The sequence below is a fragment of the Mustela erminea genome, chromosome 1, assembly GCF_009829155.1.
Source record: "Mustela erminea isolate mMusErm1 chromosome 1, mMusErm1.Pri, whole genome shotgun sequence".
Classification (NCBI taxonomy): Eukaryota; Metazoa; Chordata; class Mammalia; order Carnivora; family Mustelidae; genus Mustela; species Mustela erminea.
Window position 1 is genome coordinate 213728045 of NC_045614.1, and position 26079 is coordinate 213754123.

The 26079-nt window shown below is 42.6% G+C and overlaps 1 protein-coding gene across 5 annotated transcripts in view; it reads right to left on the reverse strand.

Annotated features, from left to right (window-relative positions):
• The window catches only part of ERG (ETS transcription factor ERG), a 240559-nt gene that overhangs the window by 104000 nt on the left and 110480 nt on the right, over positions 1–26079 (reverse strand). The window lies entirely within an intron of this gene.

Below are 26079 nucleotides of genomic sequence, written 5' to 3' on the forward strand. Positions count from 1 at the left end.
CCGAGCTGCCAGTTCAGGGCCATACATTTGTTTTCCACTCAAGGAAATACGGCTAATGGAGGCCTGGACATTCCTTAGAGGACTTCAGGCCTTTAATTACTCATTTTCAGGAAATTACTTGTTCTCTGGAAGAAACAACATTTTGCTTTGAATCTCGCTACACGAAAGTGGGACCGGGGAAGAGGTGTGGTCCCCAGAGGGGACCCCGCAGAACAGGAGAGACCAAAGCCTGAGTCATTCCGCAACACTCGGGTCCAGGGGTTGGACGGGCCGGAGAACGGATTTCACTCAGACCTCAGGCCGGCACAGTCTGAGTCCTGCAAATGAATCCGGGTTCCCGCACCTTTCATGGTCCCCTGACTCACCCCCCTGTGTTAGGATAGAAGGAGGAGGAGGAGGGAGACAGAAACAAACCAAGAAACAAAGGAAGACAACAAAGGGGAAAGAGAAAATAAAAGAAATCCTGTTCTGGGTCAAAATCAGAACCTTCAAGTTCTCGGCATCTACACTTGGAGGGGGGCTGATTTCCCCTCTTTTCATCTCTGAACAATGAATGAGATGGCAGGCTGATTAAAATTTTGTTTCCCTGAACATTTCAAAGTACTGAGATGTTTTATCTGGGCAGCGTCCACAAGGATTCAGGAGTGCTGAGAAAAACGCACTCGGCTCCACCGGGATTGCTGCTGTCCCGAGGAGCACCGGCTTTCAAGGTTCACTGCAGTACCCCAGTGAGCAGCGCTCCTGTGGCTTCCCCAAGGAACAGCCTGAACCAGGATGACCACTTTGCTAACAAAAGAGCCCTGGACAAAGTGTTGCCTGATCCTACCCCCCACCCCTAGTTTCCTGGGTCCCTGCCTACCCCCCTCCTGCCCCATCTACCCTCAGAGATCTCATTCCTCACGGAGCTTTTAATTCCTTGGTTACTGCTTACTTCAGCTCTGTAAACTGAAATCTCTTAACTCTTTATGCAGAAATAAATTCCCAATGTACAGAAACAAGATAACACGAAGGATTCTTAGTGTCCTTCACCCAGTGACTCCCACTGCTGGTGATTCGCATGATTGGCTTTGCTTCCTCTCTCTCTTTTTCTCTCTAATATTCATATGTATAATGCCGATATGTGTATACTCACATATACCCTTTAGTCTTTAATTAATGGAGATATTGTTTTAGCAGAGACTAATTTCTTTGCTTGGATACTTAGAAACAGAAAACCAAACACTACTATTTTATCTATTTCCTGATGATTCTATCCATAAATTTCATTTGTGTTGAATTTTGAAAAATCCACACAAATCTAGAAAGTAGTCTTTATTAGATCATTCAGGAGTTATAATTCCCGCCACAAATGTTTAGAAATTCACATCTTCCTCCTTTCTAACAACAAGATGTTCAATTGATTCTTAGCATCTTTAAAGACAGTAATCTCTGATATCTAGAATGACAGCATAGCATCCAAGTCCGGTATTCTCTGAATATTTAATGCAAAGTTATTTTTTAAACTTGGGCTATTCATAGTATAAGGCATAGTTATTCATTAGAATATAGTAGTACAGAAACCATTTCCTAAGACAAGCATTATCCTGGGGAATCAACCAAACATAAAGATATCAGTTTATCCTCCCCTTCACCCCCTACCTCAACTCTGTATCTACAACTGGCCTCAGCACCAGGTCACTCACCAGCCTAAGGACTGGGACCTTCTGACCAGACACCCCTGTCCTGGGAGAAGGCCACCCTTCAGGTAACCAGGCAGACCCATGTCAAGGGCAGTCTAGCAGTGGAGTACTGCCTGGGGGCTATTCTGTCATAAGCTTACAGAACAGGGTCCTTCTCCACCCTCCCTGGAATGCAGTAAACACCATGCTGGACCAGTATGGCTCCCCAGGGTCTGTGGACATCAGAGCCCATGACTAAATTCTGCATTTCCTTTTTTACTTACCTATCGTGGACCTATTACCCACAGCTTTAGGAAAACCCTTTGTAAACCTATTCCTGTTTTGGTTCAAATGAAAAAAAGGAAATCCTATAAAATGAACCCTATATTTACTGTAACGATAAAAGGGACCCTGTCATTTATGGGCCTTAAAACCCCGTCTTCCCATTTTCTAAAGAGTCTGCAAATTCTCACCCTCATTCTGTTAGTAACTTCTCTAGGGTGGGGTACACTGAGGAAGGCCAAGAGTTGAGACACTTTGGATGAGGGCAATATTGTTCTAAAAATGATGTAGGAGCACAGCAAAGACATAATGAACCCCAATTTTAACTGGAGACACAAAAGAAGGTTTGCTCCTGAATGATTGATCCCTTTCTTAAATATCCATTCACTGAGATGCTCTTTATCATTGAAAACATTGCGGGAAGAGTATGTAGGTCTATACTCAGTGATATGGAAAATTGTTATAAGACTACACCCAGTACCTTAAGAACCCAATGATAAAGGAGACTTATATCACAGACCCATTTTCTAAAAGGAAAAAGGCAAGACAGAAATACTAAGAGGCTCCACACTGTGGACTAAGGGTGGAGGAGCTTCCTTTCCTTGCTTGTTCTTCCTCCTCGTCCCCTGGTTCACCTAGATTTCCCAACATTTACAGTAAATTGAAATGGAAGTTTAATGTAAAAGCTCTATGAGGAACATGCAGCGTGCTATGTTTTTATAACAATCTGTGTAACCCGCAGCTTGCAACACCTGCACCTCTCAGGCTCTGTGTGTGTGTACCCAAACTCGGGCTCCTTGTTAAATGTCTACACAAAGAAGAGAGTGGTTCTTTTTTTTTTTTTTTTTTTTTCATTCCAGTGACGAAACCCAGAAGACACTCGAGTGTTTTGTCACGGTCATCTACCCAACATTAACCCATCCCGTGGGGATTCATAAAGTGTCTTTTTCATGACAGGACGAAGCCAGGATGACAGGGCTCTGTCCAGCCACTGAGTGTCCCAGCATTCAGGAAGTCTGTGTTTGTTTACTTACATTCCACCCACATAAAACTGCAGAGCCTGGAAGCAACCCATGAAATGCAAACTTTTGAAGGGTCGAACAATAGGACAAAGTGCTCCATATTGTCCCTAAAATGACACATGAATCTTAAAATGCATAATGTTTGGATTATTCATGAAAGCGCTGTGAGAAGGATGTCCCAAGGATTCTTGCCAGGGACATGCCTGAGATTATAGACAAGGATCCAGCATCTGGAGCTGCCCCCGCAATGGAAAACTACATCCCTCCGTGGAACTTTTCCGTCTGTGTCAACTGGAGGATTCGCCTGAGAACACAGGCAGCATAGGCGCTCTTAGCCCCCAAGGTCACTCGTTACATGCCGGTTACAGATCGTTTTTCCATTCAAAGCATACTTTGTGAGTACAGTTTCACTCCACTGGGTAAGACTCTGTGTGTGTGTGTGTGTGTGTGTGTGTGTGTGTGTGTGTGGTGCCCTCCAGCAACACATTAAGAAATAATCCAATTACAATTTAAATAACTATTCTTTCAACACCTTCCCTGAGTGGTTAATATATTTTTCAGCATCTTGGGTGATTTGAACTCATCTAAACTGGGGAAATTCTTATCACATACTAAATCCTCAACTTCTCAACACCAAGTTGCAATTTCCTTAATTTTGAAGCATGCATCAGGTCAGTTCAGTTCTACAGGAGCCAAGGGAGCAATGACTTCGACGAGCACCATTTCATAAGCATCAGATATGTTCTCGAATTCGGACAACTCTGCTCTTCCCTAATTCCTTAAGTCTCTAAAAATGCAGGAGTCTTAAAACCACCATTAGGAACCTTAAGTATGTCCGTTTATTATTCAGGACTAAAAAGAAAAGAAAAAAAGAGAAAAAGAAAATCCTAAGAAAAATTAATTTGTACAATAGTTTAAAGGAACTTAAATTTCCTGCTTCAATGATCATGACCCCACATACAATGCGTGAACCATTCAATGCATCTCAACATCTTCATCCATACAACTGGGTAGAGATAAGTAGAGATGTCACAGTCTTTAGATTGCACTGGTCACCTTGAGCATGGTCTACCCACAGGGCAGTCCAGCCCCCATACCATGCAACTGGAGGGGACACAAAGCAATGGGGCCCTCCAACCCAGAGGCAGACATGCTCCTCTGCCCCTGCTCAGATCTCTAGTACTATGTCCCACTGACTTCCTCAGCAATCACCCTGGCCACCCTGAGAAGTTATTTTGGGCTGTTTAAATTAACTTAGATTTTGATCGAGTTACACTTAAAAAAAATACATAACCTGAAAGTGTAACTTTCAGTTACACTTATTAAGTCTATAAGTCTCACTTATTAGGTACTAGTATTCAGCCTTTGTTTTTGTCTTGATATTCATAAATTATTTTGTAAAGAAACTATATGCTATTTTTTAAAGAAAGATAAGTTGCACGAGAATGCATCCCCCTCTCCCCCGCATAATGGAAATTTACAGAGGCGCCTGCGTTAGACAATTGCTCTCCCTGCTTTTATAAAGTCTGCTTTGAGTCAGATTCAGGTGGCGTTTCTTTCTATATCGCTTAATATGTTTCCATATTTGCTAATTTATTTATATCACAAATGGAATCAGAAACGAAGCCAAGGAACAGAACATTTGTCATAAATAATGCGTTTACGTTTGCAAGAGTGTGAAGCAGGCAACCTACCGACTGAAGGGAGTTGTACGCCTACACTTGCAGGCAGGTGTGTGCAAAAGCAGCTGCGCTACACCCTCTCCTCCGTGCCCTGCACCCACCCCCGCATTTACCCACCGGGCATGGCACCCCCCCTCTCTGCCCTGTGTCCTCTCCCTGCAAAGTGACGTGGAGGCTCCTTCCCCTTGCAGATACAGCCGGACGTTCAAACGGACGCAGCCAGTCCTCTTCCAGGTGAGCTTTACAGAAATGTGTTTAGTCTGTTTAAATGCACCGAACCAAACATGAAGTAGGTTCATTCATCATCTTCACTGGATGCCAAGGCAAATCTCAGCATGTATTTTGGGGGAAGACTACAGTATCGGGGGACAAATGAAAGTGTTCTTTCTACATCAATGATAAGCCAGAAGACAAGCTGGGTTTTGCCTGGTGGATGCTAATTTATCCTTTAAAATAATAATAAATAACAAAAAATTCATTAATAATAATAAAATATCCTTTAAAATAATCCTGCCTCACGACTTTTAGGAAGCAATCACCTATTGGCCAAAGAACTTCACTGCTTTGTTTGTTTGCTAGCTGGAAACCAGAAGCCTTGCAGGGACTTAACTTTGAGCTGCTTGAACTGCTGTCACTAGAGGGTGCTAAATGTCCCTTTAAAAGGCCCTGAGAGGGACGATGGGTATGACTAATGCTTTACTTGGCTCTTTTTGAATTGGTGTCATTATCCTACATAGTCATCTCATTTTATTCATAAATTAAAACCCGACATTCATAACGGAGAAAACGTTTTTGGGAAATTTACACTGTTCATCAGTAACACCTAAGGAAACAGACCTGGATAAGGAGAAAAGAGGAACTGTACAGACATGTACCTACAACAAATGGCACGACTCTTCTGGGCGAGATTTGGTCATGGAAACTATAGAGTTGTTCCTGCAGCATGATCAGTAATCCCAAACTATAAAAAACATTCTATTTCCCAATAATTCTAGATGGTTCATTAGGTTCCCCCATGAAAGTCCCATCAAATTAACAGGTCAATTTTGAGTGCATTTGTTTTCTGTGCAGTCAATGCTGGTATCATGCTAGCACCTTGCCTAAACTCAGATATTACACGATTACCTTTCCAGAGATGGGAATTGTGGGAAGGATGTAGATCACACTGTAATATGTGAGAGGTACTTATAGTACCTTTGATTTTTTTTTCATTATAGGTTTGCGGGGCATCACTTATGAAAATGATATAAAATGTTAAAATATATAAAAATATTTATTAAATAAAGTAAACCTTAAGACAAGGGGGTTTTCTTGAAAATAATCTTATTAATGTGATGACACTGACTTTTAGGTCATCTAAACGCTAAACACTTAATGCAAAACACAGTGCCTTGGAAATGTTTGCAAAAAAAAATTAACTGATTTTGCAAGTTTCCTCTTTTTGTCCTCACTTGTTCTTTATCTTTTTAGAGGGGGGAAGGGACCAAGGGAGAGAGAGAGAGAGAATCCCAAGCAGGCTCCACGCCCAGCACGGAGCCCAACATGGGGCTCGATCTCACAACCCTGAGATCATGCCCTGAGTGGAAACCAACAGTCAGACCTTAATCCGCTGAGCTACACAGGTGCCCCCTCACTTGTGCTTTAAAATATCTCTAGTTTTTCCTGTTTTCCCCTTCTGCTTTGGTTCCTACACCAAAGAAGAGCGAGGTCAGTGGGTGACAGTTGTTTGTGCTCCGGACGGTCTGGAGGCCGGGCTGCGTGGGGGTGAGGCTCTGCACTCCGAGGAGGCCACAGTAACTACGGCTGGTGACAGATTTTCCTTTGCGTCTGCCAGTAGAGCAGAGATTCGTTTTCAGTGCGCTCTCCGGACGGATAATTCAGGCCGTGTTTCATGTGTTAGTCTGTGATTTTTAAAGGGAAACAAACTTCACCTTTCCGCACACATGACGCAGAGTGGAGGGGACGACATGTGGAAAATGGTCACGGGGGACAGGGGGTCCCCGCCCAGCCTCACTGCGAGGCACAGGCTGAAGAGAAGAGCAGCTCCAGGCTCGGCAGAGTGGCCACGCACGCTGCTCCTTGCCCACAGGAAGCGGCTTAGGTGGAAACTGAGGAATGGCCGTGCCGAGTTAACATCTGGGTCAACGAGGGCGGTGGATCCAAACGTGCTGGGGAGGCAGTTCGGTGGTGGTCCTCAGAGGGCAGGAGTCCAGTGCAGCGCCCCGCTCACAGGGGTCTTGGCTCATGGTGGGGGCAAGGCCTCAGCCCAGCCTCCTCCTCATCTGCTCAGTGAGCCAAGAAGCCATGGACCACCTGTGCCAGTTTTCCATCGGCGGATCAACAGGTGATGCAGGTTTGTTCAAGGGAGGAAGGCATGTACACTGACCGTACTGCTCGGTGCCATCCATCCAGTCCCCCACAGACTAGGAGCAGCAGTCCCCCCACCCCCCGCCGATCCCCCGGGGCTCTGGCACTGTGCTGGCCCTGGGCAAGCATTTGCCGAGTGAATGAGCCAATAAAGTGTGACAACAGAGCCCAGCAGCGCCCAGGAGAGGACTGGCCGAGCCAGTGGGCAGCCCCGTAGAGACCCGCAAAGGTTCAAAGTCTGACTTGAACTTGAGACTCCACCAGGATGATTGAAGGATGTACTTCCAGCGGGGAGAGGCCTTGAGACAGGCCCAGGTCCCCCGTGGACCATCTGATGAGGCGTGGCCTCGGCCACACCACAGTCTCCTTCCTCCGTCCTCCCCAGAATGTGCCGCATCTGGTTTTCAACTGCTTGCTGACCAGTGTCTGGGGAGATTTCATTCCAAGTTAAGGTGAAAGCCGCACACACACATGAGCACACGTGCAGCAGGGAACGGTAATGATGAAGGCAGACAGATGATGATGAAGAGAGTGGCAGGTGCTGAGAGACAGAGGCTGGCTGTCCCTCCACCACGCCCCATCCCCCAGGGGGCCAGACCACAAGACCTGGGTAACTTTCCAGGTGACTTTCTCAAGCAATTTCCCCAGATGAAGCCATGGGAAGTGAAGAAGACAAATGGTCTGTAAGAGACCTTCGGGCTCCGCGTGGTCTGAGCTCTCCTTCTCAATAACTGGGCTAACACTACCTGGCAGGGAGAGATAGTCAATTAAAAAAAAATACTGAGGGACGCCTGGGTGGCTCAGTTGGTTGGACAACTGCTTTCGGCTCAGGTCATGATCTCGGAGTCCCGGGATCGAGTCCCGCATCGGGCTCCCAGCTCCACGGGGAGTCTGCTTCTCTCTCTGCCCTTCTCCTCACTCATGCTCTCTCTCCCTGTCTCTCTCTCAAATAAATAAATACAATCTTTAAAAAAAAAAAAACTGAATAAATACATAAGCAAATGAAGGAGTGTATGCCCTCTATTTTGCCTGCATCATGATATATTTACAAGCAGTTTATCTGAATTTCAAGTTAAATAATAGCTCCCCTTTTTATGCTGCACAGCCCTTGCAATCTTCCAAAGTACCTCTGACTAAAATTATTTCCAGCTGAACTATTTCAGTGATTGGGTTGGCCCCACATGCAATGACTGAAAACCATCAGAATGACAGATCCGTTGCATTTCTAGGCATTGGCTGTATCACCCACGGTGACCGCATTTCCAGACAGCCCAACAAGATTTCCCATCATATGTGCCCATCTAAAAAAGTGACATTGACTTTGTTCTCATCAAAAGGTGGGGTTCATGTCTTCACTCTTCGAAGCTGAGAAGACTTCTCACTACAGCATAAGTCCAGCTATGTGCCTTCCAAGCTTCCTGTAGAAACCATACAACTTCCATCTGATTTTCTTGGCAACAGCCACTCTTACACCTCAGCCACCATATTGAGAGAAAGCCCGAAACTCATGGAGAGGCTGCCTGAAGGCATTCCAGTCCTAAGTCCCACCAACAGCCAGCATCAGCCTCAGGGGGGTCAGTGGGGAGAACTTGCAGATGGATCCAGCTTCTGGCCACCCCTTGACTGCAACCATCTGAAAGACCCTGAGAGAAAAAGCCTGTCTCATCCCAGCCAAGCCCTCCAACCAGGAGGAACATAAATAATAAAATGTCCTTGTGATTTTAAGCCACCAAGTTCTAGAGTGATCAGCTATGCAGTGAAAGGTGACTGGAACACCCTGAGACGTTTCCTTACTCAGAAAGACTTTTGCAACATTGTTACAGCAAATATCCTTCCATGTGTTCATCCATTCATCCGTCTTTCCCAGCATTATGCTGAGTGTTGCATCAGGTGCTAAAGATATGGAAAAGAAGAGAAGCCGTCTTGAGCCAAACACACACCAAAGAGCACATTTCAGCTGGGGGGAAAAGATGTCAACATTACAACATTTGATTGAAGAGAAAGGACTTCAGAGGCAAATATTGAGAGCTCTTCCCTCCCCTCTTCCTCCCCCTTCCTCTGCTCATTACAGGTGCCTGTATCTCAGGGTCATCTGAGCCCCCCAAAGGAGGACCCCCCACCACCCCACTGTGAGTTTCCTCCTCCATCCCTGCACCAGCCTTCCTCCTGCTGGTGCCCCATTCCCAGTTTCTAGAAGCATCTCCGCCCATTAACCTTAGGTTAATTTCCTAAGGAGACGTGGGAAAGCTTTCATTTCCCCCTCCGTGACTCCCACAGACATAGGGCCGGTAAATGAGAAGCGGACGGAGAGGGTTCCTTAGTCCGAGTTACTAAAAAGAAAAGCCCCAGTGTTGGGAAGGTGTTATGATTTCTCTTGAAACATTAGCTCCTAGAAACCAGGGGATCTGTCCCCTGGGCAACCTCTCTGGCTCCCAGGATGCCGCGGGGGCTCCCATCGGTCACTTCTGACCATAATGAGAGCCATCTGGAAGGCCACATGGTGGGCCTGGCCACCCGCTGCCCTGGAGCTCCCCACAGGCAGAGGGGAGATGCTCAGAGACACACACTGGGGCTCCGGCTCCCAGAATTTCAGTCCAGGGTGCTTCTGCCCCCCAGATAGAGCGTGAGGAAAACAGCTGTCCCTATAGAAATCACCGCAGCATCCGTGAGGCTTCTTAAAAGAAGGTAAGTCCTCTTGCTTTTAAACTCCATAGGAATTCTTGTGGATGAAGCTCTGCTTTCCTGATCCCAGCCAGCCCCACACCTGGACCTCACCTCCCAGAAGCTGAGACACTCGGATCGGAGATACTGGGTTCCCCATTACTGGAAGCCGTTTTCAGCAGGAATGGAAACCATTAATGTGTCTCGCATGCCGCTCGTTTTATGGAATTCTGGCACAGGGGATCTCTCTTTATTGTATTATTTACTTGAACAGCCAGAAAACTGGGAAGTTCACAAAGACATTTTTCAACTGCCTGAAGTGACCCCTAACCTGAGAGGTTTTTGCCTAATCTGTAAATTGGAGTTAGAAGTATTACAGTACCTTGGTGGTGGTGGGGGGGGTTCTTTGTCTTTAAAAAAGCAGGGAAACCGCGAACAATGGCGCTATACATACCTTGTGCTTCTTTGTTAGTGACTAGAAACCAAAAGCAGATGGGAAGCATCAGCGGCCACCTTGTGCTGACCCATGGAAGTTGAGGCTAATCCAGACCATTCTTAATAACTCAAAACTGCCACCCCTTAACTTTCTAATTTTTTTCTCACTTACAAGTGCAAAAAAGAATTGACAGTACGCATTAAAATCCATTTCCCTCTGAACACATACAGATTTTCTCCAGTGGGAGCCAGGAATAAACGCTGTCCCCACTCAGTTGTGCAGCTGTGAGCTGACCCTGTTGCAGAGTAGGTGCTCATCGCCTTTAACAAAACAGCATCTAAAAGGAGAGAATTTACGCTGAAAATTCGATGTTCCTTTTGTGAACTTTTCCCAAGAACCAGGAAGTGCAGAGTTAAGTGAATTATTAAACTGTTTATAAGTGAGAAAACAGAGGTTTCAAGGGAAATCCAGCAATCTGAAATGTTTCCCTAACACAGAAACCGTTTTGATTTCCAACCTTGTTCCTGTATTTAAAAGTAACGAATGTACGCAAAGGAGAAAAATCAACAGATCCAGAAATGATTCATAACCCCCCAAATGAAGAAATCAATCATGCCGCACTAAATTTGAACATTCTATCAATACTATGCCTACTTGCTAAATCCAAGGGGAACTCTTTTAACATAAAATCAAATACAAAATTGTTTCAGACACTGAATATTGTTTTTTTTTGCCTCAAAGCAGACACAAGGTGGAATGAGTATAGATGCAAGGCTAGACATTGATTGATTTTTAACACCTATCAATACAGCAATTACATCGTTATGGACACAGGACTTCCTCATCTTCCACTGAAATTAGATTGATGCATAGATATAGCTAGAAAATGATAAGACATAATCATATTACCATATTTCATCGATGGGAGATAGTGGACAACAGAGGTCATTCACAATCTAAGGTATCACAAGGAAAGAAAAAATAATTCAGCCCAAAAAAATTAATCACAATGCTTTCTTATCTAACAGTTGTAAGACATATCCCAATTTTTGACAATAAACATGTGCCTTAGAATAGATGAGATAGAGTCCACTTATGAAAGAACAAATCATGAAGGCACTAAAATGTTATTTGGACAGTCTGTGGGGATTCTCAGCCTCAGCACTGTCAACATTTGGGGCTGGATAATTCTTTGTTGGGGAGGGGGCTGTTCGGTGCTTTGAAGGATATTTGCTAGCATCCCTCGTCTCTGCCGCTAGCTGCCAATGGCACTTCCCCTAACCCCCATTATAACAACAAAATCCGCCTTCACTCATTGCTAAATATCCTTGAGGATAGAGGCAAAAATCATACTTGCTTAGAAACAGTGGAACAAAGCAATTCAGTTTGATCATCTTCGCAATATAATTTAGTCTGTGTATTAATGGCGGACTGTCAGCCAACTGGAAAGCGTATTATGGGACGAGATGTATTGATCCAAAAACATTACGTAACAGACAACTGATGCTCATACAAGAGTGTGTACTGGCCGTCCCAATAGACACGATGTAAAAACAAAACAAACAGACAAAAAACCTTGGAAAAGTGCTCAACATCACTCATCATCAGGGACATGCAAAACCAGAGTGAGATATCACCTCACACCTGTTTGGACGCCTACTATCAAAAAGAAAGAATAAAAGTACTGGTGCAGATGTGGAAAAAGGAAACCCCGGTGCATTGTGGATGAAAATGTGAGTTGACACAACCACTCCAGTAAACAGTGTGGAAGCTCCTCGAAAAATTTGAAACTGGCCTAGAGTATGATCCAGCAGTCCTCAGTTCTGGGTGTTTAACTCAAGGAAATGAAACCACTCTCTTGTAAAGATAACTACACCTTCCCACCATGTCAGCCGCAGTGTTATTCACAATAGCCAAGACATGGAAATAACCTGAGTCCATGGACAGATGAATGGGTAAAGAAAAGGTGATGTAAGAGACAGTGAAACATTACTCAGCCATAAAAAATAAGGAAATCCTTAAAATTTGCAACAACATGCATGGACCTTGAAGATCTTATGTTAAGTGAAATAAGTCAGACAGAGAAAGACAAGTACTGTATGATCTGACTTGCCTGTAGAATATTTTAAAAAACAAAACTGAACTCATCAATTCAAAGAATAGATTGGAATTTCCTAGAGGCAAAAGAAGGGCAACCAGGTTAAAAATGTAGAATTTGGATAAAAGCAAGTCACTATCACAAGAACTCACCATTTATAAACTATCCTATGAATATTAAAAGAAATTAAAGAAAATCAAAATAAGGAATAATATTTTGAGTCTATCCATATGACAAGAATGAAAAAGTTTCATTTTGGCAGCACTGGTGAGGACGTGAAAGAAAGAACACTCTTGTTCATGTATATTATGAATGCAGATTAAGATCTTATCAGAAAATATTTTATCCTTTCACTCAGCAATTTCTATCCTGGAAATCCACCTTTAGGAATACTCTCAATAAACAAAGACATGGATATGAGAATATTCACCCTAGCACTCTTTAGTAATAGTAAAAAAAAATAAGAATAAGTTGAATACCTATCAATCAGAGATTAGATAAACATATTACACAGTATTAAGAAGAATGAGACAAATCTAAATTTACCACATATGTTCATACAAATGTTCAAGGTATACTAAGCCCAAAAAATTACCAAACATAGGGTACCTTGGTAGCTCACTTAATTAAACATCCAGCTCTTGATCTCAGCTCAGGTCTTGATCCCAGGGTCCTGAGTTCAAGCCCTGAGTTGGGAAAGCTAGTAAAATAATAAGACTTGTTAATAAAAACTTATTGAGGAAAATGAAATTTTAATTGGATCCCATGGAATTAGCACATATTCAGATGGTAGGGAAAAAGTGGTGAAATCTTTTAGGAATAAAATTTTAAAACTCAGGTAAATGATTTGGTTCAACATGAAAGGTACAAAGAAACTAGTCTATGATTATTCTGAGACAATGTGTCAGAGTGAGGAAATATCTTGCCATCTACAGACTGAAATTTATTGTTGATTCGTTTGGGCAATGAGGACTCACAAATATAATCCAAAGGACATATGACATAAAATGCTTTTGATTTGAACATATTTTATGACATAACAGGAAGAGATCCTTGTAGAAATTATATGTATCTTAATTCTCACTTGAACCAGGTTTGATCTGCAAATAAAAAGGTAAATATGAGATAGATTAGAAAATCATGTTACTATTTCCGTGACCAATACCTCACAGTAAAGAGGCAAAGTATTAATCTAAAAAAGTTAAAAAAACAAACAAACAAACAAACAAAATAGGAAGAACATAATAAAGATATGAATAAAATGAAAAGAAAAAAATAGAGAATAGCCATACAGTGGAGGAGATGGGAGGACATTAACAAAGTCAAATCTTTGGAAAGCTTAGTTGTTTATAAGCCCTTGATGAGTATTAAGGGGAAAAGGGTGAAAATAAAAATAGCCTAAGTCAAGAATGAAAAAGGAGCCCTTACTACAGATCTTATAGACATTAGAAGGGTTATAGAAGAACATTATAAAAAATTTCCTATCGATAGATGTGAAAAGCTAGTTTAAATAGATAGAATCTTTGGAAAATATAATTTATCAAAACCGCTAAAGAAAAAAATACAAAATCTGAACTCCTATAATTAATAAAGACATTAAGTCATCTAAAACCTTTCTAAAAGATAACCAGAAAAATGAAAAAGGAACATTCCAGGGCCAGACTGACTTAACAGCAAATTGCAACATACATTTTAAGAACTAACACCAGTCTTACATGAATTGTGCTAGATAACAGAAAAAAGGAAAATCTTGACTCAAAATGTGACTAAGACATTATGAGAAAAAAAAAGTATAGGCTGATCTCACACATAAAAGCAGATGCAAAATAAACTGAACAAAATCTCAGAAAACCAAATCCAATGGTATTTGGTATAGAATAATATATATTATGATGAACTTGAGTTTATTCTAAGAATGTAAGATTATTTCAAGCAATGTAAATTATCAAATTTAGATAGTAAAGAAGAAAGATAATATGATAATCTTAAATAAATGAAGAAAAAGCATTTAATAAAATTCAGTGCCGATTTGTGATAAAAATTCTTAGTAAATTAGAAATAAATGAGAACTTTATCAATCTCATAAATGGCATCTCTGAAACCTCACAGTAAGCCACATACTTAATGATAAAAAACTGAAATTTAATCTTGGGAGGAAAGGCAAAAAAGCTCACTGTCACCACATCTGCCACAAATTGTCCTGGAGGTCCCAATCAGCACATATAGTAAGAAAATGAAGTGAAATGCCAAGAGATTAGGGGAAAAACAGATAAAAGCTTAACTCTTTGCAGATGATATAGTTTTTTTACCTGGAAAATCCAAGGGAATTTAGAAATACATCATTAGAATTAATAAGTCTGGGACGTTTGCTAGCCATAGGTCAATACAGAAAACCCAATTTTATTTTTATATATCAGTATTAATAGAAAACATAATTTTAAATGATAGTACTTTCCTTAGCATCAAAAGTATCTTAAAATATAGGAATCAATTTGGCACAAGATGTACAGGACCTCCACACAGAGGACTACAAAATATAATTGAAAGATTCATTAAATAAATGGATAACTATAAAATATTCATGGATTTAAAGACTTAATCCTGTAAAGATGTCACTTCTCTTCAGACTGAGCAAGAGATTCATTGTGCAGCCATTCAAAATTGCTACTAGATTTTTGTAGAACTTGACAAAGTGATTCCAAAATTTATGTAGAAATGCACTGGGTCAATAATAGAATAGATGCTCTTAAAGAAGGGTGAGGTGGGAGAACTTGTTCTACCCAACATCATCACAAAGGCACAGAAATTAGGTCAGAGTGATACTCATGCCAGCCTGAAGAAACAAGACAACAGGAAAAAAAGATAGCCCAGAGATGGATTTACACCCATATGAACATACTGTTCATGACAAAGGTGGCATGCAGAGCCATGAAGGAAGGAAGGAATCTCTAGAAAATCATACTGGAGAAACAGGATATCCATATAGAAAAAAACAACAATGAACTCATACCATCAAAATCTGTCAATCAAAAGTCAAAAATCAATCCCAGGCTAATTATAAATGGGAGCCAAAACAAAGTTTCTACAATATACTATAAAAGGATAGCTTCATGACTTCGGGATAGGGAATATTTTATAAGTAAGACATAAAAATCACTAACTATAAAGGGCAAGACTGATAAATTGAACTTCATTAATAATTTAAAAAATTGAGAAATTCTTTTCATTAATAGACACTACTGAGAGAAGTTAAAAAGCATGCAATGGAGTGAGAGATGATACTCTTCACCCATCAAACCTACTATTCATATCCAGAACATATAAAGAATGCCTGTAAATCAATAAGAAGACACACAACCCAGTGTGTCTTCCACAGGGAAGAAAACTGAGCAGTCATTCACGGGAGAAGCTCCAAATGCCCACTGAATATATGAACATGTCTTCCACCTCATTATTAATCCAGTAAATATAAATTAAAACCACAATGAAATAATAGAACATATACATCAGAATGTCTAAAATGAAGCAGACAGAACATTTTTTGGCAAAGATATGGAGTGATAAGAATTTGCACTTGCACCTGGGGTTTAGAGGATATGAGTCAGGGTTCTTAGAGAAAACATTCTATTCAAAGAGGTAACTAGAAAGAGTTTCACAAAAGAACTTACAAAGGTCAGAGGAGAATTTAGGAAGAGCTAGAGGATGACAAAGTCCTGAGGGTTAGTGCAAAGGGGAAGCCATCATGATTCCCCAGGCTACACCTGGCAAGGAAGAAGGCACTCTCGGACCCTAGAAGCAGACACAAGCTGCAGCTGGAACTATAGAGCTATGGTTTTCCCAGAGGGAAGGGGCCACTGCCAACCCCTGGCCAAAGGGAGAAAGTTGAACACCTGAACTCTGTCTCCTGCAACCCTCTGATTTCCTCCTAACATTTCCCATTAGCTGGACTCAGTAGAAGACAGAAGACAGGGAAGCCCATGGGATGTAGTTCACAGACGTCAAAACTCCAGGGCAAGAGGCAGGGCACAGAAGGATGAAGATCAGACTGTAGAAGCAAAGAGAGAAAATCCAGCACGTCTCAATCATTAAAGACTTTGCAATTCCACCATTTAATAAATGTACAGTGAAATGTATGCATACGTGCATGAAAAAAACACGTCCAGGCATGTGCTCAGCAACATTATCTGTCATAGCACAATGCTGGGCACTCTCCTGCCAGGAGACGCACGAGTCGTCAAGGGCAGCACATTTATATGCTGGGTACTCCACGGCAATGGAAACGAAGAAACGAGCGCTGCACACAACATGACAGATCAACCTCACGAACACGATGGTGAGCGGAGCCGGCCATCCACAGAAGAGTACGCGGCACGATTCCTCTTAGGCAAAGATCAGAAAGGAGGCAAAGCTACACTGTCAGTGAGCAGGTATGCACATTTAGATGAGCACGCAGAAAGAACGGCAAAGAGGCAATGATCAAAAATTTAAGATAATATTGACCTTTAGAGGGAGGAGTAAGGATAGGGGAGCGGCCAGGTGGCTCTGTTCCTGTATTGTAACTCATCATGGTCTACATGTGTTTTTTGAGTACTTTCCTCTGTGGGATATGTTTTGAAATTTTAAAAGATTAATCAAAAGGTGTGCATAACCCTGAGATATTAGGTGTTAGGCATGCGTTCTCTGGTTCTCCCATATAACACTGTATCCGGTTGTCCGGGGAGCATATAAATATCCGGGAGAAAGGAGCAATCAAGAAACACTTTGCCATCTGATCGGCTTCCAAACAAGAGAAGCTCAGATCAGGTCACAGAAAGCATTTTGTGTAAATTACCTTTTACATAATACGCCCCACCCCCACCTTGAAGGGAGGAGGGGGGTTGGGAGCGAAGAGAGGGAGAGAGCGGAAAGGAAAGAGGAAAAGAGAAAGCTGCAGAGCTACATTTTCTTTTCAGGCCAGCAGATTAGACTTTCACATGCCGAAAACTTTCACAGGCAGCCACAGGAAACGCGGGATCTGGCAGCAGAGAAAGGGCCATTTTGCCTTGCAGTCAAGTGTCAGTTCCACTTTCTCCAGGTGGGAGGGAGTAGGGAGCATCGCAAACAATACTTCTCACGGCCCTCCCCCCTCCCTGACCAGGGTCCTCACCCAGGAGGTGGTGTTCATTTAAAACCCAGACCACAAATCCCAGGCTTGTATAGACGCCGAGGACCGTGAGCCCTCCGAGTGAGGGCCCGGCTAGTTCGCTGTTCCGGAGCCAGGCAGAAGCTTGGCACGTCAGAGAAACAGACCTAGGACGGGAGCACCGCAAGCCAGGGCCGAGTAATTTCATCCTGCCTCTGCAAGGTGGGCAAAAGCCAGATCGCACTGAGGGCTTTGGACTTATCCCCAGTGTGGCAGGAAGCCACTGCGGCTTGAGAACAAATGGAGACTGTCTGATCCGACTCAGAGGAGCAACGTTTGGTCCAGGAGCAGAGAAGGATGCTGGGAGAACCCCGCTAAGATACCGCTGCACCGGCCGGTAAGGGACGAGGAACCAGAAGCTGCTGGAGGAAAGATCGTCGGCCCTGATAACCACACTGCGGGTAAAGAGTAAAGGAAAGAAAATCAGACATGACTTGTGGTCCCCGGTCATTCTTTTGTTTTATGTCTGTCTGGCCTTAGCAACCGGGCAGTGTTTGCACTTTCCGGAAAAGGGAGACACTTGGAAACTTCAAGCAGAGGGAGGGCAGATCACGAGGGACCCAACAGGAGATACCTGATCGGACAGGGTTCCCGACAGGGAGGGAAGACTGTGGGAATCATTGAAAGGCAAGTGGTTGTGAAGCCAGGTGCTGGGATCTCATTTTTTAGCAGGGGAGAGGTGAGTCAGACAACAAAGAAGAGGTGATCTAAGCTGGGTCGGGAGCTTCTCTATCACTTAGAAGCTGAACAGAAAAAAGAAGAGGCAGCCTATTACCTCAGGGTAGGGCAGGACTCGGCGGTGGTGGCGGGAGTGCCCGCTGTAGATTTGTGGTCCAAGATTTAGAGACCAGCCAGCACCCTTCGGCATGTTTTCTCAGGCAACCTTCAATGGCTCCAAGGGCAGCTGCTCTATGTGGGGCCAAGCCCTGGGTCAATCACCACAACCTCAGTAGGTAGGTCTGTTATGAGCCAGATTTTATAGCTGAGCATATAGAAGAAGAGAGAAGTAGCTCGCCCAAAGTCGCAGCCCGTGACCCAGGGGAGATGATTCTAAAGACAGAGGTGAGATCGGGACTTGGCTTGGAAGCAGCGTGTTTCTAAGTCCACATTTCACATCCTAAAACACTATGAGGATGCGACCTTGAAAGGAAATAAAAAGGTACTCTGGGACAAGAGACGCTCATAAAAAAGAAAACTCGTGGAAAGACAAAATGTGGAATTTAAATTCGGAACAACATTCAGGAGTCTCAGAAAGGGCATTGTCCGTATAAATACAGTATGGAGCGTCACAGTGTGTGAGTCCGAGTGAGAGAAAAAAACACACAAATGATATCACTGGATGTGCTTTTAGGAAACCACAATTCAAGTTTTACATTTTGGAAACTGAAATAAAATAGGAAGCAACTTGAGAAATGCAGGAATTTACAGCCCAAATTAGGCATAAGGATGACAGAGGGCCTCTGAGCAGGTAGCAGTTGGCCTTCTTGGAGCTCCCAAGTGAATGGACGTCATTTGGTAATTATAATCATCGTAAGTTTGCTCAGGTAAGTCTATGCAGATCCTGACACCCTTACTTGTGATACTCCTGATGAAATATTTGTAATTTGTGGTTTGAGTACTAAAAATACCGCATGAATGAAACTCTGATATCTCTAGATGAAGGTAATAATTAGGCCTCTGGTCAGCTCAAGTTCTCAGTGTAAAGGGTGATAATTTGAGTTCTGTACAATAATTACAGATAGTACCATATAAAAACAGAGAGTTTTCTCTTAAAGAAAACTGCTTGAATCTATACGTAGAGTAGCATTAATAATGTTTCATCCGTGGTTTCCTCTCCATGAATGAGCTGAGGGGGGAAAAGAAAAAGTTTGCTTTTAAGAAGAGGTATAAGTGTGGCCTGTTTCCTATATAAATTTTGGCCAAACATAGTTAATTAAATTAAAATATATGAAACAAGATTTGTACTTTTTCTAAAATGCAGGCAGAGATTTACTTCTAAAGTAATGGTCTTGACAAAACAGCATTTTGGGTTTCCTTTTTCTTATTATATCTATAAATTTACTAATAAAAGGTTTTGTCTTGATTTACTAACATTTAAAAAGATGGATTATATTGGTATGGAAAGAAAAGATGTCATAAATTAAAAATCCATACATGAACTGTATTCTCTTACCTCTAATATGACAAATGATCATGTAAAGTTACAATCAATAAAAGCGATCTGAAAGTTAAAAAAATGGATTTGGCCATAACTGTTCTGCTAACAATGTTAAAACACTCACTATTCTTAATTATCAGTTTATGGTGTGGGATCAAGCACGTCAAAATACCTCGTTGTAATCAAGCAATTATCTACATGTGGCTTCACTATTTGAAGGCAAAACTTCGATCAAGTATTTCCCAGGTATTTATCAAAGTTCGATAAAGGTCCTGTCTCATCAATCAGTTTCAGACCAGACAAAAGGAATAAGAAAATTCTTGTTTATTTCAGTATTTCCTAAGCCAATCCCAAAGACAGCTGTTATTCTCGTGTGACTTTTCAGGAGAAACCTGAGCGATCTCCTCCTGACAGTCTGTTCAGATACGATATGAGGGAAATAACCCAACAGAAAAAGAAGGTATAAGCTCTACTGAACTATTTCTCTTGGACATAAAATATGTTTGGGGAAGAAATGAGTTGTTCCATATGAGCTATTTCTTACGTGGGAGCAACTTTGGCTCCGCAAAATGTTTTATCAAAGGAGGCTTTGTGTCCTGGTGAGACCGGTTTTCCACTCAAAATCATTTCATTAAATGCCATTGGATCACACGCTTCGAGGTTCCAGTGCTGAAACATGGCCTATATAGTTCTTTAAAAACACACATAGGAGGTGGGGGGGTGCTAAAAATAATATGGGCTAATGTTTTTATCTCGCTTGTGTTTTCTAAGTAGCTCCTGCCTGGGCCCTCGGTCTTTTTCAGTAAATGATCCAATCCTCCTTTGTCTATCACAGATAACATTGTCCATTATGTTGAACCTGTACCTTTTCATAGAATCAAAACAGTAGTGTTATTGTTGATGCGTCTTCTCTGACACCAAGTCTGTGTTAATACTAAACATTCTAATTTATACTAAACACTATACTATACTATACTATACTAAACACTCTAATTCTAATGAGCATCTGTCACTGACATCTCCCCCAAAAATACTCAGGAGAAATATTTCTAAGAAAACACCTTCACTTTTCTACATAATAATGATATATGCCACTAATTTACCATATGCCGGGAATCACCGTAGATGTTTTATATTCACCTGAGTTCTCTCTTGCCAGAATTCCATGGATTGTGCACAATTCCTCCTACTTTCAGACGAATCCACTGAGGCTTAGACAGGCTAAGTCCTTTATCTGAGGGCAGAACGTAGAGGCAGATTTGCAACAAACTCTCTCTGAGCAGGAAGCAGGCGGTCATCCCTTCTGCCCTTCTGAACCTCCACTCCTGGTTCCTGTCCTGGGTCTGATCCTCTCACCATTCAGTACTCTAATTCTCAATAACATCCCATCTACCCATGTGGAATACTCATCTCCATCTAGCCCGTTTGCTACTAGATTTCAATGTTATTTCATATGAAAACAATCAATAGCAGAAGGGGCCTAAGTCTGCTTTCAAAAACATAATTTGAAAGGAATTCACTCTGGAGGCTCTAAGACGCCCAGTGATCTCCACCAGCACTCTGGAAAGGCTTCTCAGGTACCTTCACTCTCCTCTGGATGCCTTCATCCATCTAAAAATACACATCTGGCTCCTCCCGCTCATAAACAGAAACAGAGAGTTCCAGTATCCAAAGGCAAGGCTGCCCTTTTAAGAGGCACTTTGTTTTTGTAGGTGTTCAAGGATTTGGAATCAAAGCAGCAGAATTATTAAAATTAATCCAATTTTCTTTCATTTATTTTGTTAGTTCATACCTCTAAAAGTTGTATTTTGGAAGGCACCGTTCAATCCAACCATTTACAAGTCAAAGCTTTCTCTGGAATCCCAGAGACCTCACCCAAACTAGACAGCGACACTCGGCCGGCTCCTGAGCCCTTCCCACTGGAAGGACTATGGAATGCGTTATTTGATTTGTGCTCACATTTAATTACAGTGTCAAGAATCTAACTTAAGTGGCTTTAATCAACTGCCAAAACTATGAGTCTTTCTGGCTTGAATTTCTATAAACAAAGAATAAATTCAAATATGTCACAAAGTGGCAGCACCTCGTTGACCCTGGACAAGGAAGGGCAACCATTGCTCTCTGGGAAGAAAGTCAAGGTCTTCATAGATGTGACTCTTTGCCAGCCATTTCAAAGGGTGAAACAGAACAGACGCAAAGCTGAACGAGCTACCTACACCCAAATCCCACAGCCTTGGCCACTCCAACGGACAGCGCCTGAACAGAGCTGCTGCTCCCCTGCACCAACCGGCTCCACTGTGGGGCATTTCTCAAATATCCTTTCATGTCTAAAATGTAAGAGGCGTCATGATGAGTACTGGGTGCTATACACAACTGATAAATCATTGCACACTCCATCTGAGACTAACGAATGATGATATGTTGACTTATTGAATTTAGGTAAATTTAATAAATTATTGAATTTAAACAAAACAAAAGTAACTTAAAATTTTTAAAAAATAAATAAAATATAAGAAGCAAAATATCCTTGATAACAAACGTTCTGTTATTAGAAACTCCAAGGTAAGGAGGGATGATACGAGCTTGCTTTTTCTTCCATGAGAGGAACCGCTTGGCTGAGGAAGCCCCTGAAAGCAAGGAACTACAGAGCCAAAAACAGTGTCCATTATTTTGGAAATATAAGTCCTTAAGGAGAGATGTCAACCTCAGCACTTCTGGAAATAACTTCAGCCTCTTCTGTCTGAAACTAATGAATCATTGAACACTACATCAAAAACTAACAATGTGCTACACAGTGGCTAACTGAACCAAGGAATGAATGAATGAATGAATGAATGAATGAATAAAAATCCTTCCTAAAGAAAATACAGAACTGGTGCAAAACACAAGAGCTCATGCTAACTCCAAACAATGAGACCAACAATCTTAAATTAAGGATCCATCATCGTAGAAAGGATGAATGCTGCTTTCCACATGAAGACACCATCCGAAGGAGTGGAGGTTGAGGCTGAGTCAGTAGCACTTGTAATTATAGCAAAAGGTCAGAACTTAATTTTTAAAACTAAAGGGGAAATTTATTTCAGATATTCCAAGAAAATGAGTAAAGACGACCCAAGAGGACTCTCAGGAGCCATCCCTGCTGGTGTGATGTGGGTGAAGGTTATGGGCAGTGAAGGTCACCCCACTCACATCTCCTTCTTGGCACCTGTTCCACCACCTGGCCTCCTACATTCATGCTCTCAGCTCCCTGCCCAGGTTCTCCGGGAAAGGCCACGTTCATGCTTCTGGTGGTCCCTGCCTCCTAGACTGCTGCCTTCCATGGCTGTCCAAGCTCTGACCCTCCTCTGATTTGGATCTATGCATCCAAATGCCTGCCAGACAGCTCAGCTGGAGGAACCCTAGCACTTCTCTGAAACATGATCCAAACGAGAGCAGCCCTGTCCTCAGTGCTTTCCCTCAATGCTCCCTGCAGCCCTCTGTCCCTGGACCAGGATAAAGGGGCCGGTTGTGAGCCATCTCGCGACCCCATTCCCTCCCAGCATTCCATCCCCGAGATCCCACTGACTTTGACTCTTAACTGTTGCTACTTCACTGACTTCAGCCATACCAGCTTTTCACAGGGGAGCAGAGGCATTAACTACATCCGTGGGAAAAGGGATGCCTGCATACCACCATCTGCTCACAAGAACTGGCAAAAAAGAGGAGAAAGCAAGCCTTCACCTGTCCTTCCAGTGATTACATCTTTGGTTGAGATATGGGTCTGTGGGAATGAAAAGGTAGGTAGACTAGCACCCAGAGGAGCCAGCCAGAGAGGGTTGAGCCAAACATCTAGCTCGTTTTGCCCTTAAGGCATAAAATCAACAGAGATACACCCAGACTCCATTTCTTGAACATAACCCTGTTTTGACTGCCATGGGGAAAATGGTAAACTCTAGTGTGGGGGTGTGAGCTCAAAGACAGGTGGATTGCAAGAAGATTCCTGAAGAAGAGGACTGAGAGGTTCACTGATGTGCCCCGTTACACACCCAGTGTGGGGGAACACAAGGAAAAAGAGTTCTCTTTGGCTCATGGAAGTAGCATAACCCATGAATGGACCAAATTCCCTGCAAGTAGGAATCCCAAGCCAGAGGCAAATAAGAAAGAACTATAACCACCTCCACACCTCTCTCCCTCACTGAAGTCCATTTGTAAAATGTTATGCCAAATAAATTAGATGTATCTACCATAATGTTGCAATTCTGTCTGGGATGGCAAAAAAACTGGAAACTACCTTAAAAAGCCAGAGGAAGATTGTAAGAATATATGGGTAGTCTTCACGGTGTCACCAGAGACTAAATCACAGCAGAATAAGATGCTCATAATTATACTGACAAACAGAGCAATTAATAAAATTCCAAGGGAACCACTTTTAATTTTGGTTGTTTAAATCATTTTTGTTTTAATTTTTAAAACAAATTTGTTGGGGCGCCTGGGTGGCTCAGTGGGTTAAGTCTCTGCCTTAGGCTCAGGTCATGATCTCAGGGTCCTGGGACTGAGCCCCGCATCAGGCTCTCTGCTCAGCAGGGAGCCTGCTTCTCCCCCCCCACCTGCTGCTCTGCCTACTTGTGATCTCTCTCTCACTCTGTCAAATAAATAAATAAAATATTAAAAAAAACAAATTTGTTATTTCACATGTGAGGTGTATAACTTAATTAAAATAAATCAACATATTAACTAAAAGACACCTAACACCTAAAAACATCAATAGATATTACTTCCTGTGTGATGGGTCCAAAGAGGGTTTAATGTCTCTCTTTACTAACTTCATTTACTAAAAGGTCTATTGTTATTAACTCTGTACTAGAAATGTTACATTTTTTTAAAAGCATGAGTATATTAATGTTATTAAGACACATGAAAACACAAAGTCAAGCAGCAAATATATATACACATATATGTGTGTGTGTGTGTGTGTGTGTGTGTGTATGTATAGAGAATTGGAAAATTATCTGAAGTATTCTGAGTGTCGCTGTAATAATCAAGACAAATCCTCGTTCTGAGCATCTTACTAGATAATGACTTAGGGAAATTTCACCATCTACCAGAAGTCCACCAGTTTACAGTAATAGAGTTAACTGACCTCCATGCTTAGATCTGAGAGTCATTTTCCAGAAGAGAGAGGGAGCATCACAGTGAGCAAAGTCCCCTGTAACTACAGACACAGGGCCTATAGCACCCTAGCATGTGGTGAAAGTCAAGGTCGCCATATTAAACTGAACCCATGGGAAGATATTTCCACCTGGCCTAGGGACAGGAGTCTGGGGTGGTTCTGGAAGGCCAGCATTTGATCAGCAAGTGAAGTGCTCAGGCCCCTCCCCAGGTCTCTGGAATCAGAACTTCTGAGCCAGGCCAGGGAACCATGTTTATTTAACGTTTGCTCCTGGTTGGAAACCCTTGTCAAAGGTAACTCCCTGCTTTGGTACAAGGGTAATGCTCAGTGAATGCTGAGGGATGACGGGCTAAATGATCCCCACTCATTCCTTCGAATATCAACTTCCCAGCCAGCATGTTGGCAGCCGGTGATGACAAACAGGACTGTGATCACAATGAATGTCTGAAGAGGGCACTCTGATGTGCCTGACTGAAAGGGGACCCACGGCCTTTCCTGCTTCTGCTCCTCATGAATGGAGCCCCACCCCCACTTCTCTAGGAGAGGCGCCAAGGAGAGGAGGAACCTTCCATGGACAGCAGATCTGTTAAAGACCATCTGAATATGATGTGAATGGTCTTGCCCAAAAAAGCCTTGAGGTCAAAGGTGACTCAACAGGTACCCTGATAAAACCTTAATGTGACTGCAATAATGTGTGATTTTACAGAATTTTCTTTGGCAGGCCAAGGAGTTAGGCACCATGTAGTCTCTCGATTACTAAGTGATTCACTTCCAGAAGGGCCATGGATTAGTTTTCTGGGGCTGCCCTAGGAGCCCAGACAGGTGGTCTAACAACAGGAATGTCTCACAGTCCTAGAGCCAAAGTCTGAGCAGGCGGTGAGCAGGGCTGGTCCCTCCAGAGGGCTGGAAGGAGAATCTGCTCCAAGCCCCTCTCCCGGCTTCGGGGGCTGCTGACAACTTCTGGTGTTCCTTAGTTTATAGATGCATCACCTGGATTTCCATCTTTACCTTCACGTGGCATGATCCTTGTGTTGTGCATGCCTATGTGCGTGTATCTATCTGTCTGTCTCACGATTTCCCCTTTAGATACAGACACCAGTCCTACTGAACTAGGACCCACTCTGCTCCCGTATGACCTCATCTTAACTTAATTACATATGCAGTGACCCTATTTCTAAATGAGGTCACATTCTGATGCACTGACGGGGTTAGGCTCCAATGTGCGAATTTCACGGGGATGTAATTCAACCCAAAACAGGTCGTTTGGTATTATGTACTCTAGGAAACTGTAGCAAACTTTTTCAAAAATGACTGTTTATTGTTTAGAATAATTTATATGTGACTATCCTTCCTGGCAAGATTTGGCTAAAATATTCAGCTGCAT